A 17,194-nucleotide genomic window follows, 5' to 3' on the forward strand; every position below is an offset into this window, starting at 1 on the left:
CAGCTCGCGTGTGGTGAGTGTCAGTGTTTGTCGTGGCTGTCTCTGTGGCAATGCAGCCTGTCTGCATTTTTTGGTATTGTTTTTACTGACATATCAAAGAAATTAGTTTTACTTGTGGAACTGGTTATTTGTATTGTTTGGAACTGTACAATTTATTTCATGAGCTTTTAAAAATCCCATGGAAGTGTAAATATTAAATATGGCTGTCCTAACAGTGCCCACCTTTTTAAACTGATTTTTTCCTTTCATTGCATTTTCAAAATATTCTAATCTGTTTCCATGCCCTTTATACAGCAGTGACTTTCCTCTGAGTCTGAAAGATGCTTTACAGATAAAGTTACCATGGGGGGGGGGGCTTGTAACCTGAATCATGACAAAAGATTTTAGTCACTATTCAAGTTGTGCTAATGCTTGTGGAAACACATCCCTTTATTTCAGCTTAAAGTGAAACTTGATGAGCGGTGGGTAACTGTACTTCAGTGACAGATGCTGTGCATGACACAAACTGCCATTGTACATGCAGTGTGTGCAGCAGTCGTCCACTGTTTGTGTCAACTGAACCAAGGCCAACACATCAACATGCTGCTGAATAAGAGCCCAAGTTCTATCCCAGGGGAACCTGTGCTGAATTAAGAGAATTCATGTTTCCTGCACATGTGCTTGTGCATGTGTGCGCCACCTCTCCTCTAACAGGAACCAATTTAGAGTACTGGTTAAAAGGAAAAACCCTGGATGTGTTTATGGAAAAACAGAATACAATCCCAGTGGAAAGAGAATGTTAGCAGTATAGGTGGTTCATGCACAGTCGAGAGGGAAATGAGCTCCCAGTTATTCTATTTGGCCTTGCGAGGTAGTCTTCATTGTCACTAATAATGGCCATCTGCTGGGGGAGATGGCTTCCAGGCTGCTCACACAGACCTCACAGTCCTGTGGTCACCGCCAGCCGTAGCCAGTCAGTACAGTACAAGCAGGAAGAGTGAGGTACAGATACGCTAACCCACTCAGCAAGATAGTTACTCCACAGCTGAATGATGATTTACAACTAAGACAGAATCCATTCATAAGCCATTACCTCATAAATGAAACTGTAATATTTTTTTTGGTTTATGTTACAGGAATCGATATCTATTACTGCATTCGACCAACACCAGCAAGTCTTCTGATGCATGAAAATGCACTTGTGCTTCCTAAAAAGAATCAGGACGAAGAGCCAAGATAACAGCAGAGCTATATGGCTGTGTTGTTCAGGGATGAACACAAAAGTAAAAAAAAAGCTGAAAAACGAGCAGAGTCTTTCATGTCCACAAAACATAAAACATATCCCTGATCTTTTACAGATGTACAAGTGGGTAATTATATGAAAACCTCACAGGCTGCTCATTGTTCAGATTAAAAAAAAAAAAAAAAAAAGGACAGCCCAGTGTTTAAGTGGATCCAGATCAAATACGCATCATGGCTGTCAATGCACACTAAAATATGAGACGGCACAGACATCCTCATCACAGTGGCTCACAATCACTTTTCTAAATTTACTCACACTTGATCAGACATCTTCTCTAAATGCTACAACTGATTATATATAGTTATCAAATTATTAGGTACACCTGACTACTCTATAAACTATACTCTAATGAAATTTATCATGCTCAGTTTCTGTTTGAGAGAGTTCTTAATTCAACTTCTGATTCAGTTTGAGACTGCAGTCTGTAGTGCTCTTGAATTGTATTATGCTAAACAGAAACTTGCTTTAAATGTTTTGCCCACCTTCTTGAATAAAATGGAAAATGCAGCAAATATGGTACTGGAAACTAAAACACTGCATTAGTCCTTACTAGGTGTACCTAATAAACTGGCAACTAAGTGTAGAGTTTCTACAAAGTTTCAACCTTTTCCATAGCCCTGAACTGTTGGGACCAGATATTCATTCACCTCTGTATGTGCAGTCATCAGCTGGTTGGAGAAACCTTGCAAAACATTTATATGTGTTGCATTTGTAACACACATGAACACAACAGGATCATGCCAAGTACCTCATAGTAAAAAGGTAGAAACAATTTTTAGTAGCCAACTTTTGTTATAATACTTTAGCTCAGACACTGAAACATGAAAGTCTTCTGTTTGGAGGCATTTTAGTCCGGAAATGCTGAAACGCAAGACAGCTACTTATATTGTGTGCATCATTACTCATATTTAATATTTTGTTTATTAATGTTGATTGTTTTATTGCAATGAAAGAGCTCTTGTTTCTGAATCAGCAGTTTTGTATCGAAATTGTATCGGCCCATCGCTACGTACAAACATATCAACCATCAATCAGAACCATAAACTATAAAAACGACTGACAGGCCAAGAGCTCCCAAAAGTGAAGCCACTTCGATTCGATCACCCCCTGGTGGCTGGTTGCCGTATAGGTCATAAATCTCACCTCCATGTTAGTGTATGAGGCATGAGTCAGAAAAAAAAAACAAACACAAAGTACAATTCTAATAATTTTTTTCCAGAGGTCGCCTCGATGGTTTCTGGTAGATATGATCACTCTGATTTGTGTATAAGTGGTCATTTTTCTGGTAGGTTTGTTTTTAATTAGTTATTTGATTTTAGTTATAAACCGGGCATATTTCAGATGATTTGACAGCTTTGATACACGGCCTAATACGTCACCCAACCACTATCAGGTGTCAGAATGGCACCTGCTGTATTCCTGATATTTGCTACAGGCTTCATTTCTGCATAGTGGAGGGAAGTGGTGACACTGTGTCCATTAACTAGCCAATATGTTAATGATTGGGACAAATGACTGACAGAGGTAAAATCACACATGGTTACTGCTGTACAAGGTTTTAATAACGTACCTTGTAACAGCATTTAACCACATCTGCTTGGGCCATGTTCACCAAGGTTTGTATAACTCTACATAGGTGTGGGTGTAATGAAACTTCATTTTCCAAGGCTGCTGTTGTTATATTGGAACATTTTAAATTCACCACAATGCTGCTCATGAACACATTATGGACTCTAATAATAAACCTGAACAGGTCTGTGTATTGAAAGAGAGACAAAGAAAGATTTGTTTCATTTTACTGAGCTGGTTTGTAAAGTGTGAATGCATTAATGATGTGTACACACATATTCACAATTGTTTACAACTCGAAAGAAACTTTACTTGAAGCTTGCAGCTCTTTGTTGGGACAAAGTCATTTCAATGAAACATTCTCATTCTGTGGACAGATGAATGCTAAGTGTGTGTGTGTGTGTGTGTGTGTGTGTGATGGCTGCTGTGATGTTCATTAGTGCTAATGGGCCCTGTGGATCAGCTCCAATAGTGAACTAATGGACAGAATTGGCTGTGGTATATTGACATGCTGCTTGACTATTAGCATTTTCTTCACACACAAATGTGGTATTAAGACAGAGAGAATACCTTGCTGCAGAGTGCCTTGCAGTTTAACAATTTGCTGAATGCTTTTAATAGAAACTCCTTACATTACTGTGGTTTCAGCCCAAGTTGCCCCTGTGAGATATACCAATTACATCACACAGGGAGTGGAGGCTTGAACTATGAAAACAAAGAGCTATTCAGTTTAAAAAAAAAAAAAAAAAAAAAAAAATACCAGTTTGCTGGTAGCAGCTCTGTGAGACCCCCGAGTCCTGTAGGCAGGCTCATATGCTCACAATGATCATGTTAGAGTTAACCATGGGTACATCCCAGATCTCTTATAAGCACAGCTGTTCCCTCATGTGTTGCCTCATGTGCGTCTTTGCTTGTGTCTTAGTCCTGTCCACATAGAAAAACATTAGAAAAACATTATTAACAACATGAGATGTCCTTTCCTAAGATTCTTCATCTGGAGTGTCCAATCACCAACTGATTTATGATAAAGGGGTATGTCAGTTCACATAAAACTGGTCTCGTGTTTCCTCGGCCATGGCTCCTCCAGCACTTTAGTCGGTCCTCTCTCCTTGGTCCTCAGTCAATATATTTGGAACGGCCTACATCTTTGGTTGTCCTAAACAGCTTCTGGTTAGACTGAGGACGTAGGAAAAGTCTTATAAAAGACATGAGATATATCCCATGTTCACCAACACAATTCAGCATGTTAGCACACTAACATATGCTAATTAGCACTAATCAAAGTACTGTATGAATGAGGCTGATGGGAATTTTATTTTTCCAACTAAACCAAAGTATTGGACAAATTAAAGTTTGAATGTTATGATAGCACTAGATGGCTCGAGTTGGGGCACATTTATGATCATCAAGACATTGTTTATCTCTCTATGTAGCATAGTAGCTTCACCCTGTTTGGTTCTGGCTACTAGCTAAAAGAGCTCTGCTGCATTTACTGTATATTCATCAAGGAACTCAAAAGTACTATGCCCCCACTGATTGATTTATAAACAAGGAGTAGCACTTTAAAATATATTCTGTAGGTAACTGGTAGCCAGTGTAAGGATTTAAGATCAGGAGCAATGCACTCATTTCTCCTGGTTCTTGTTAAAACTCTGGCAGCAGTGTTTTGAATGAGCTGAAGTTGTCAAAACACTGTCTCTTTCAGAAGACCAGACGAGATACTGTTACAATTTCTCACCCTGCTGGAAATGAAGCCATGGATGAATTTCTCTTCTTGCCTGGACATGAGACCTCTGAGTCTCGCTATTTGTTTGAGATGATAAAATGCTGGTTTAGTCATGGCCTTGGTGTGGCCGCTGAAGCTCTGATCTGAGTCGTTTAAGATACCAAGACTTCTTGAATTTTCATTTTTATAGCTCTGGAATCAAGCTGAGCAAGAACGTCTTGTTGCCAAATAAAAGGATTTGTCTCTCATCTTTATTTAATTGAGGGAACTTTAATGACTATACATCTAGCTAATTACTTTGTCTAAGCACTGATAAGAACGAGGCCAGGGGAACATAGTCAAGTGGTGAAAAAGCAAATCTGACTGTTGTCTGCATAGCTGTGATAATCAACATTATTATTTATGATTTGACCTAAAGGGAGCATGTACAGGTTGAATTACAATTGCCCAAAAGAACTGAACTGCAGCAAAGTCCCAGAAACTGTATTCTCAGGCTTTTTTGTTTTTTAAATCAGGGGCTTTGAGCAAAACTATAAAGAAGATCAAGTGGCAGCCTGCAACACTGCAGCTGCTGAGCTCAAGTTTGGTCATAAACATGACATTTATTCTGTTCCATTTGATTCAGTTTGGAGTATAGCTCCATCTCTAGGTAGTGTAGGTGCTCTTCAGGCACCGAAGAGACTGGCATTAGTAAACACATTAACCATTTCTAATGCACACTGGTGCACACAGTACACTCCTAGTGTAAATTCACACAACAGGAAGCAGCTCAAGACTTTTTCATAATATAGTGATGAAGTCTGGTCATTTGGTTCTCAACAACATTGCTATCACAACATTTCTGTGTTAACAGGTTGAGTTTTCAAATGAAAAAAAATCTGCAACAAATAGTAACAAAGTACTGTAATTGTTTTTCCAAATCAGCAAGAGCAGTGTGGAATCAAATGGTCATCTCAAAACGTGACAAAAATGTTCTGAACCAACAAGGGATGCTGGATCAGTCTTCATGTGAATGAATGTAATGCCACCGCATTTATTTAAATACCACATCTGAATCTGTTGATTTAAAAGGTGGTTGTGGGGCAGATTTGAAACTTAAACTTAGCTTTGCAGTTACTAGTGTAGGCCCAGTGGCTCCTGGGATGCAACATAAATGCCTTCTTTCTAATTAAAACTAACAACATTAACAAACTAATAAATTAAACCTGAGATATTTTAAACACTAATGATGTATTCTATTCTGAAAAATTTAATCTGTAATCAGCAGCAAATCAATCAGCAAAAACATCATAATAATGACTACTGGCTACAATAATGGGACTCCACTGTTTTCTTTGTTTCTGACATTTCCAGGATGCTGTTCCTGGATGTTGCCATACAACAGTATAGTGGCCAACAGGAGGTGTGTGTGTGTGTGTGTGTGTGTGTGTGTGTGTGTGTGTGTTCCTAATTCTCTATGTACACTTATGTGGGTGTATTTGTGTATGTCTGAGACCGTTGAACACTGTACATGAGTGGGAGTGTGGAATGCAAAATGAATGTGTACCACAGTGCAGGATAAGTACAACTGTGTACACTGTATGTGTGTGAGCATATTATATATATATATATATATATATTTGCATGACATTGTGTTATGAGATGTTTACAGCAGCACATGCACATCCTGCATACATGTTCCCATATGGTATAGTATTTACATAATTCATTGCAGGGTGTACAAGCTTTTGCATGATACTAGCTGTTTAAACAAAAGTAGTATGAACTGTGTAATTAGAGACACTCAGCATAAATATCCTCCGACTTTGTTTACATGATGTTCTACCGAAGTCTCACAGCCCGCGGTCAGGACGTGTTGAGCACTTTTCAGATATTTTATGAAGAACCCGACTTAATATTTATAATACAATTCACAGTCAGCATGAGGCTGACAAATGTGGTATTGAAAAAGGCTGCAAGCAAACAAGTGCTGATTACATTTGGGAAATTATTTGTGAATAAAATTTAAAAAATGCCAGACTGTTTCATCAAGACAAGGGAACTCTATAGCAAGTAAATTAGGGCAGCAGTCATTTCTAAGCTTTTAAACAGAGATCTTTGTGCCAAAAGGGCAAAGCTATACATTATACAGTATGTTGTGCACAGAAAGGGAACTCAAAACAGAAAAGTGTCATTTTGCTAAGCTTTGTTGAGTGCAGACCGCTTGCCTTATTTGTCATGCCTACTTTCCTCCCACACACAAATGTCTGCACTCTTGACAGAAAAAATTACTGAAAAATAAAGGTTTATAACATCATTCTGCCCTTTTCAGATGCAATATCAAAGCTTTTTAAGGCATTTTGTTCCAGAGCAAATAGAGTAAATTACACAGTTTGAGGCACAGAGACAAAATGGGAGCTACTGGACAAAGACAGTGTGAGATGGGGAAGAGGAGGGGACGCTGGAAGAGAGTGTGAAATGGAAATGTGAAAAGAAAAAGACAAAAAGAAAAAGAGAAAGACAGGGGAATAATAGAGACGAGAAATCTGAGGAGGAATGTGTTGGCTGGGCTCCCGGCCTCAAGGATGACTCATAGCTATCTTTGTCCATCCCAGTAACGAGAAACAAACCCCGCCTCGTGAAGTGAAAGAGAGAGAGAAAAAAAGCCCACTCTCCCCCCTGTTTTGATATGCCGTTACCATGGCAACCAGGGCCTTGTCGTCAGGCCTGGTAGTATGCCATTTCCACCATGCTGCGGACGCAGTGGAAAATAGGCACAGACCTTTCTGTGGAGATTTTCAAAATATTTCAAGAGTGACAGAGTATGCTTTTTCTACACTTCTTAAGGAGAGAGCAAGCCATAATTTCTACAAGATATAGCAGATGAGGTACTGCAGCCACACAGGAATAAGTGGGTTATACGAGACCTTGGGAGCTCTAATGCCAAGTAGCTAACCAGCATCAAGGACTAAAACAACACCTACCAATTAAACTTTTAACATACTACTGAGAATTTATTTAACTAATGCAAGTCCTAAGTCAAATGTTTCTCTAAAATATTTTTCATAGCTACTCTACCAGACTGCCAAACATAAAACACACGAGACTTCACGGCTTCAGTGTCTGAGCTTTGCAGTAATAGAGTATCAAGATGCATTTCCTCTGCTTTTCCTACTTTGCAAACCAAATCTATGCGCTCATTACCGAGGGTCATTTAATTGTAGTCTGCTGGTCTGGTTTGATATGGTTTAAAAACACCAATTCACCCAGGTTATACAAAAAACAAATATTTCCTTGCATAACTTTAGAGGCATCTAGCCATGGTTTTATTTGCCCAAGCTTTGGGGTTGAGATAATCGTCCCAGAGATTTCTGTACCATCCCAATTCAATGGAGGTGAATGAAACTTCATTTGCAGTGCGCACAAGAAACAGTCGAGAGTTTTAATTTATCAAAAGTAGCAAGAACAGTGTTTCTGGAGAGAGATGTTTCTGATAATCTTTTAAAACTGAATTCAAACCACCACCATTTTACTAAAAGTAGCAGCAGAAATCTCAAAAATAAATATCTCAAAGAGCAAATCAAAGCCAATTTTATCTGCAAGTAATTTTGGTAAGCTGATTTTTTTAAAAGATTCTTAATTATTCTCACTGATTCCACAAGTAAAATTAATCATATTCCTGTTTATGGTAGTACCTGCATAGAAAAATCAAAGTAGCTGTAGGGGATAGAGCAGCCCGCATACACACAGTGACACCTGGGAGCTGCCCACTACTGCTGCAGCCTTGCAGTGTTTACAGGCCAGCTCCCCTGCAGCAGTGGGGGGGTCAGAGCTTTGCACAAGGGCACATCTGCTGAAGCTGTGGAGGACCATGGGGGTTATCTCATTTATTTCACTCTCCAAGGTTTTCCTTGTCTGCTTGTTCAATTCAGCGACTTTCTGTATGGAGCTCTTTATGACTATTCATTTCCTGTAGGACAACTCGAAGAATTTCTCTGGCATGCAATATAAGTACATTTTCATAAATACAGTATGCTACTATGTAAACACCCCCACCCCACCCCCTGGCAAACATGTGGGCATGTGTGGATGGAGTTTCCCCACTGACTCTACTTGAACATGGGGGGGGGTTCCAAATTCCCTACAGGTTGTCGAAAATGTTCCCTTCTGCAATTATAGCCCACCTTTCATTCTTCTAGCCTCACTGTGTTTAATTTAGCCATTTCCAAACTGGCTTTATGTGGAAAACAGTGGAGGGAAAAGATGACTAAGAGGAAAGCAGAATAATGGGGTTTTAGTAAACAAACACAAGGAACCAGAAATAGAACTGGCACCTGAAAATTATGCCAGAGTACAGTATGACACTGTGTTAACAGGCTGTTACAATAAAAAAAATAAAAAAAATTATCATCAGCAGTTAATCTAGAAACTATTTTTTGATTCATAGAAAGTCTTTATTCAAACAATGTGATGTGATAGCATTGCCTGCAAATTTCTTGTATTGTTCAAACATTTTTCCACTACTCATTTTATTGCTTAAACAATGGCCAAAGTGGAGTTCAACTTAACTGGGACAAGATCTGGCCTAATCCTTTTTTGACCAATCCAGTTTTGACAAACAATATGTAATTTAAAAGGATAAAGCTTCTAGCAGTGTAATCAATTTTAAGATCCCAATATAAGTGTGACAATAGGTTTTCTTGTAGAAAGAGTGCAAACAGTAAAAAAAACTTGTACAGCAACTTTTTTGTAAAAATCTACTTTTTGCACAATCATTTACTGTAATAAAAACAGAGAAAAATAGCAAAGGCTCATAAGTAAAAACTTGGAGTGAATGTGCAGCTGGTCTTATTTCTTGATGACAATTTTATATAAAAATTGTTAATTTACATTTAATGGACTAATCAATTAACTAATCTTTTCTGTAAATGCAAATGCAGTGTAGAACTATCTTAACCAACAGATAAAAGACTACTGAAAACTTTATGAACTGTAGTAATGATAGCACAAAGCAAAACACATACATGTGTAGATAATTATATCCACACACAAACAGACGTGAACAGTGTCACAGCAGTCTCAAGCACAGACTGGACTGTCAGCAATGATGCAAAAACTATGAAACACACTAGTTCAAGTAAGCTCTGCTTTTCCAAATGTGTTGTGCAACTCACAAAAATATGCAGTAAAAGAAACAGGCTGGCACATGAGCCTTTCCTCCGTCTCTTCTAGGATAAAGACCACAATACCAGGGACTGTTCATGTACATGTGTGTGATAAATCACCAGAAACTGACAACAATGTCGCCTTTGCCAGAGGCCACCAGTACAGATCCACGTGTTGCGGACGGGAACAGAGTGCCTGCTGTTTCTAGCTTTAAAGCAAAGCAAATGTCGACCATGGCTGATAGGTTTCAGGGAGTCGACTTCTGACAAGGCAAACGGGGAGGGAATGCTGGCAATGTTCTCCCATGTTAGACTCGTGGTTTTCTTTGATCTGTCACCAAAAAAAAAACAACTCTGTAAATTGGAAATAATTACAAGCACTCTTTTTGTCCTATTCATGCCGACAAAAATTTGCATTTGTTAATACAGTTCCTTAAACACAGTGTCAGTCACTAAGTAATGAAAGAGAAAGGCGTCCCACCCACTGATAACGCCTGTGTGCGAGTGTGTCTACAGACATCAGAAGCCATTTGAAACAGACTTTGTTCCCTAAAGCATGATCAGTTGATGATTCATCAGTGACTGAGTCAAATTCGCATTGTCTGGTCTTTGTGTTAGTTTATAGGGTACTTTTCACTGGCACTGAACCAGACTATCTGCAGCACCTGGACATGCCACCCTTTCATTTTCTGATTATATACTGTTATAACAAAAATGAAAACACGCGAGTAAACATTAGGAATGGTAGCGATCAGTCAAGATAAGATGCTAACCCGACAAACATACAGTGCATGTGAACAGTTGGAACTGAAAAACAATTGAGCCTGAAGCCACAAAAAGAAAAAAAAATCTTTTTGGTAACAGGTTCGACTGCATTGCCTTAACAGTTATGCTTCAGGTACAGTGGCAAGAAAAAGTAATGCCACTGTTTGTACTTTGTGGTTTTCTGCATACATTGGTCACAAAATATGAGCTGATCTTCACCAAAGTCACAAATATCAACAAACACAATATTTCTAAGCCAATAAAAAACAAAGTCATGATTTTTCATGTCTTTAATAAAGACACTCATTAAACAGAGAACTGATAGTGGAAAAAGTAATGGAAACAGTGTTTTAATAACGGGCTGAACCACCTTTGGCAGTTATAGCCTCAAGCAAGTGCTTCCTGTGGCTATGGATTAGACCTGCAGAACTTTCAGGTTATAGCTGCCAAAGGTGGTTCAGACCTTTTTTTAAAATACTGTTGCCATTACTTTTTCCACCATCACTTTGTATGTTTATTGGGTGTATTCAATAAAAACATGAAAGATCATGACTGTTTGTGTTTTATCAGCTTAGAAATAGTGTGTTTGATGATGTTTATTACTTTGGTGAAGGTCAGCTCACATTTTGTGACCTATTTATGCAGAAAACCAAGAAAGTGCAAACAGTGCAATTATGAGAATATCTTATAGGCAGAAGAGAGAAGTAAAAAAAATGACACTGTACCCATCACATCAGTTTTACTTTATCAGTTGGCAATTCACTTAATTCTGGTCAGTTTGTATCCTTGAGATTAATTCCCATTTGCTTTAAGGCAAAAACTCCCATTGTCACCACACTCACTCCAGTTCTATGTGCTAACAATAGGTTGTGTTTTAGCCTCCCTCTAATGAGAAACTGTGTTTTTTTCCAGCTGCACTGACTTGTATTGAAAATTCCATGGGCGGAAACCTGAGTGTGCTGCTAATGTTAGCTTTAAGCTAACCAAAACCCATGGGGCCTTTATGAGCATGTGATGATTTTTGGTCAGCATTGTTCAGCTTGTGCTGGACTTTGAGGTAAAAACTGAATTGGATGCTTGGAGCATGACCAAGTTGCGATTATGGAAAAGGCTGACAACCGGGTGCTCTCGTGCAAAGCCAAAATAGACTGGCATAGCATACAGACATAAAGGAAACACAGGAGAGCTGGGCGGCGAGTACAGGTCTCCACACATAAGGAACAAAAGATATTTCACATAAGCCTCAGGTGAACTGTAAAACTGAAAATAACGCAGTACTGACTTTTACATACTTCCTGTGATTGTCTGAACCCTGGCACGCGGTACTGTTCTTGGTGGCAAACCCCACCCAGCTCGCAACAAGTTAAGAAAAAATTTGCACAACAAATACTTGCTCTGCCAGAGAGTACGTGTAGGGGGGAGAAGTGTGTGGGTATAAAAAAAGAAACTATAATTTCAGCTGTGCAGCTGAAACAATAGGAAAACGGTAAAGTAGCATAGGTAAAATACAAGTACTACCGATTTAAAAGATACTAATCAAGATCTTCACAAAAACCTCAACAAAAGATGACAGAAGTGAAACTGATGAGGAACCCTGTCAAACTGTAAAAACTTGAATCCTAATCAGATTTCCTTGGTCTGAATAAACAAGAATTGATGCAGAACATCAACATCAAGATGTCTCAGACTGACTGAAGGTTGAATGAGCTCCTTCTCAAAACTCTGTGCCCTTTTTAGAAGAGCTGCTCCAAACATCCCAATACACTCAAACTTGTTTCATAACCGTTACAAAACTAACCAGATGGGAATGGAATGGTCGGGGTTTTCGGTGCACTGATCTTATCCAATTCCCAATCAGAGGGTTCCGGAGCAGAGAAAGTGAGCAAGTGAGAGGGGAGGGAGGCTCTGCAGAATCCCACCATCTTAAAGTGATTTATCCTGTTCATGCGCAAGTGACTCATCGAGGGCTTGGCTGGCTCGGAGGGCCCTATGGAAACTAATTCTACTCCACTCTAACACACACACACACAATATATCAGTCTGCCAAAACCTCTGCTCAGTACCAAGTTCTGGTCCACTGAAGTCCAAAACCAACTTTCTCAATGCACACCAGGAGAGACGTCCAAGCACATTTAAGGCCTGCCACATCTGTTTTCCATTGCAAAGGATTCCTTTAGAGGCTGAAAGAACAAACTGTCACCAGACAGTTCACTCACCAGGCCTTATAGCACCTACTGAAATTACCTATAGTACAGGATATCTGCTGGAAGAAAGGAGCATAAACCCTGGTGCTGCTATGAACAGACAGTTCACTAAACATGCTGTGTGCCCCTAAGTGACAATAACAAATGACATATTGTGATCAATCAACTGTACCTGAAGCAAAATGAAGTCAAAAAGGTAGAGCTTTACTAAAATGATATAGGAAATTTAGCTGCAGTCATTTTTATAATGAATCCACTATTTATTTTCAAATCAAAGCTGCCAAATGTTCTCTGGTTCCAGCTTTTCAGATGTGTATTTGTCGTTTTTATGTCATTATAAACATAATCTCTGACACTTTTGGACAATTGGTAAAACAAAACAAATCACCTGAAGATGCAACCTTGTACTCTGGGAAACTTTATCCACTATTTTCTGACATTTTTTGGACTAAACAGTTGGCAAAAAATAATCCACATGATCAACAAAAATAACGATTAGCTGTAGCCTTCATTTGTTAAATTAATATCTTTGTCTTTTTCCATACTGTGGGACAAATTTAATTTAATCACTTTTTCATTTTGACAATATTCCTTTTTTGGGGAAAAACACAAATTCTCCTCTGCTGCTGTGTAATATTACAAATCATAGTTTTGAACACGTCTTTAATACTGTGACATAGAGAGCTGTGTGATCCAATTTATATTTATACTGAATGGAACCCAAATTCATGGGATCTTCTCTGAGCTCTTCTCTTCCCAGGTATGACTCACTGTGACAGACAATTGTTTCCCATCACATAAAACAAGCTGAGATCATCACTGGGGAACACAGGGGTTTCCCCCGAGGCAGCTAGAGGAGCAGAGGAGGTTGCGATCAAACGGCATGAGAAAAGATGTGCAGTAGCACGATGAAATCTGCTGGTGGGGACAGATGGTGGTCTGCTTCCTGTCTCTGGCCTTGGGGAGCAGTGCTCGTGATGCTGAGCTTGAATAAATGTTAATGTTCTGAAAAATAAATGGAGTTTGTTTAATTTCACCAGATTTGAATTCTGCTCTATATATCGACCCAAGAAGCTGCCAGAGACATGACAGACATGGATTTGAGAAAGAAAAGACATTTCATAACAGACATTTTGACACATCATTACAGGAAAAGCAGGTCTAATTAGTATCAGTAATTAATGACAGTAGTTCCAGGCTCCCATGCATGCTGGCCCACTTAAATGGAATTAAACAATGGTTAATTTAATTAGTTCTACCTGTGCTTTTCCTAATAGGACAAGTCAAACTTTCAGCTGTGAGTAAGGTCTGTTGGTGCAATGTCGACTGAAGTTGAAGGATAAATGCAGGATAAATGCAGCCAGGAGACTGTTCCTAATGCCTGCTGGCAATGAATTATGGTGTTAGTCAGTTATAAATCAAGTTGTCACAGTTTGAGCTTCCATAAGTGGGGCTTAAACTACTTTCTGTACCTGCCAAGGTTATGTTTGACATTCAAACAATACCTTGACCAAGGAATCTGGCAACCTTCATTTGTCATCCCACTTATTACTCTGACCTACTAACAGCATGTTACAGGGATTAAGTCTTTACAAGTCTGCAAAATCTTTTAGAGGTTAGGAAGAGGATGCTGCATCTTATAATATGCCATAACTCAGACATATTTTTATTTCAAGCTGCTGATATCCTTAGGTTTTATCTGCTGTACTAATATGTTTTTTTTTCTTGTAGACCTCAAACAATAAACAGATTAATTCAACAATAAAAAATGTGTCTGCACCTATTTTGATAACCGATTGTTTCCTGTGTAATTTAAAAACAAATCCTCGTTGTAACTTTGGAAGTATGAAGATTTTCTGCTTTTTCTGTCTTTTGTGATAGTAAATGAATTATCTTTGCGCTTTGGACTGTTGATCAGGGGTAATCGAATAAATCAGATTATAGCCTATATGTTGTTACCTGCATCACACTGGTTTCTTATTTGTCACCATGACAGTCCCTTGGCAAAGTTAGTCACTGATATTGAAAGAATTCCAAAGAAAGATTAACTTTTAAAATAAAGGAATTTCAAATGGTTAAATGCAAGAGTGCAGGCAGCCTTGTCCATTTTAGGAATAGACTTTAAAGACAAAATTTTCATCTCAGTAAACTTGACATGAGTAGTCTGAATGAGCCCTCCTGCTATCCAAAACACAGCCCAATAATATCCTTAGAGATGTGTTTAAAAATTTCCTCAGGTTAAATATAAAAACTCCGCTCACTGGAACTTAAGCTATGACTAATATTCGACCACATTTGATGACATCCACCAATGCAAACACTTTGTCACGGCCTCCCTCTTGTACTTCCCTTTTGTCATCACATGATACAGGTTGGTTAAACACAAAGACGTTTCTGTTTATCACAGTGTATGTGTTGCCTAGTATGCGATGTCTTTTTTCTTTGACCATAAATGTCGGTGCCTACTATGTAGCTCTGAAAGGACAATAGAAATATGTGACACACAAGGCAAATGTAGTCTCCAGACTGTAACAAGGTCATAAAACAGCTTTACAGGGGACATGATGAGGAAATGTAGTTTATGGGAAAACTAACACTTAATACAGTCCATGCACACTGAAAACATGGTAAAGCAATATTCCCAATCAAGGAAATGGAAATGTGTTATACGATAAGTGCACTTCCTGCTGTGTTCTCTGATAGCTGCAAATGCCATAAGTTGGCCACAACATTTTGTATCAATCCATGAATAAGAACTTTAAAACATAACATGCACAGTACAACGCTGGATCTTTGTATTGAGATTCAGTCTGCAGCTACACCAGGACATGTTCTGCCATGTTTTGTCTACCAGAGCACTTATTTAATTCATTTTTGATACATGGTTGTAATAGACTGACTGCAAAAATGAAAAAAAAAAAAAAACCACATCGGGCCGACAGGTGGGGCAGACTGAGCTGAGGTAAATCCATGTCTCTCTGTTTTCAAAGTAGACTTGAGCTAGAAAAGGGCTCGGCTGTCTACTAATTGAGCCACTGCATTTCAGTCTCGTCCTGATCAGACAAACTTTACAACCCATAAGAAACAGTTCAAAGCGCCGTATCTTGACAATATCCATAACAAGGTGTTAACTTTGATTTCAGATAGCGTGTGCAGCAGGTATACAGACATGTGCATGCCCCAGATATTAATATATTAAAATAGCTATAGTTGTATATGTCTTCTGCAACAATATAAGGAAGATAAAGTGAAATCTACATCAGCAGGATGAACCAACTCATTGGACTGGGTGGAGTACTGTGGAACCAGTTCCCCCACATAGGCTAATGCTTCCTAGCCAGCGGCAGCACTGGAGGTTGGGCTGGGCATCAGGCACTAGACAGGAGCTCTATTTTGGTATTAAAAGGGAAGACAACTAAACAAGACCTTCCCAAATCTGGGAATGTGGTTCTGTAGCTCAGGGTATCAAAAGTTTCTTTCTCAGGCTGCATACATGACTCTGGGCTGTAAGTTCAGAGTTCTTTTTTACAGTGCCACATTCCTTCCACAGCTGCTTTTCCCATGTTATATGGATTTACAGTCTAAAGTTATTAAAAAGCCAAATAGTGCTGTGGGGAGAATGGCTGTCATTCTGGCCCACCAGCGTGACAGACTGCCACAGGGGGACAGCATATGTTCCTTGTAGCAGTTACACATACAAAGACGTGTGTGTGAAGAGATGCAGTGTTGTGCATCTGGGCTAAACACGTGTCCCATTATGTGAACTGGACTGATGAGTCCACCTGTTGCTGTGTGTTCTGTTAAACCTGGGAGGGGTAACCAAGTAAAAGTCAGCATAATATGAAAATTAGCTGTCTAGTGTTTGTTGTGCCATCATCATGAGCCACCTGGGGCCCATTTCAAGAAGGAGGTTCATCTAAATACACACCTGGGGCCCATTTCAAGAAGGAGGTTTTGTTGAAACTCTGAGTTTGTTAACCCTGAAATGAGGAAAACTCTGGGTTTTTGGTTCCAGAAACGGAGGTAACTTAAACCCATGAAAGCGGGGTAAATTAAACCCATTTCAAAAAGAGAGGTAATCTAAACTCAGAGTCAGTTACTATGGCAACTTACTCTGTGAACCTAACCTGGTTGGGAGCAGGTTTTGTTCGGGAAACCCAGAGTTTCCTCCGGTCTCCGCCCCTTTTTAAAGTGAAAGGTGTTTAAATGGGCCTACCTCATTTAATCTTTCAGTACATTCATAGATTGCACATGTTTCCGTCACACAGAGACCAAAATGGCGTGTCCATTTATAGAGGATCCTGTAGATGAGGAGGCTTAATTAAATAGCTGGGAATTGCATTTACGTCGGGAGAGGATATTGAGGCCACGAGTTGATTTTTTGTCATATCCCCATGTATTTTTATTTGAGCAGTACTGTTTTTCTAGAGAGTCCATAACATATATCAATAATCTTATCCACCCATACATCAGACACATCACCCATCGTGGCCGTGCTCTTACA

General features: G+C 39.1%; 1 protein-coding gene across 4 annotated transcripts in view; it reads right to left on the reverse strand.

The window, feature by feature from the left end:
* The window catches only part of lmna (lamin A), a 34,243-nt gene that overhangs the window by 8,625 nt on the left and 8,424 nt on the right, over positions 1 to 17,194 (reverse strand). The window lies entirely within an intron of this gene.

Source organism: Monopterus albus, unplaced genomic scaffold, assembly GCF_001952655.1.
Source record: "Monopterus albus unplaced genomic scaffold, M_albus_1.0 scaffold344.1, whole genome shotgun sequence".
NCBI classification, from domain to species: domain Eukaryota; kingdom Metazoa; phylum Chordata; class Actinopteri; order Synbranchiformes; family Synbranchidae; genus Monopterus; species Monopterus albus.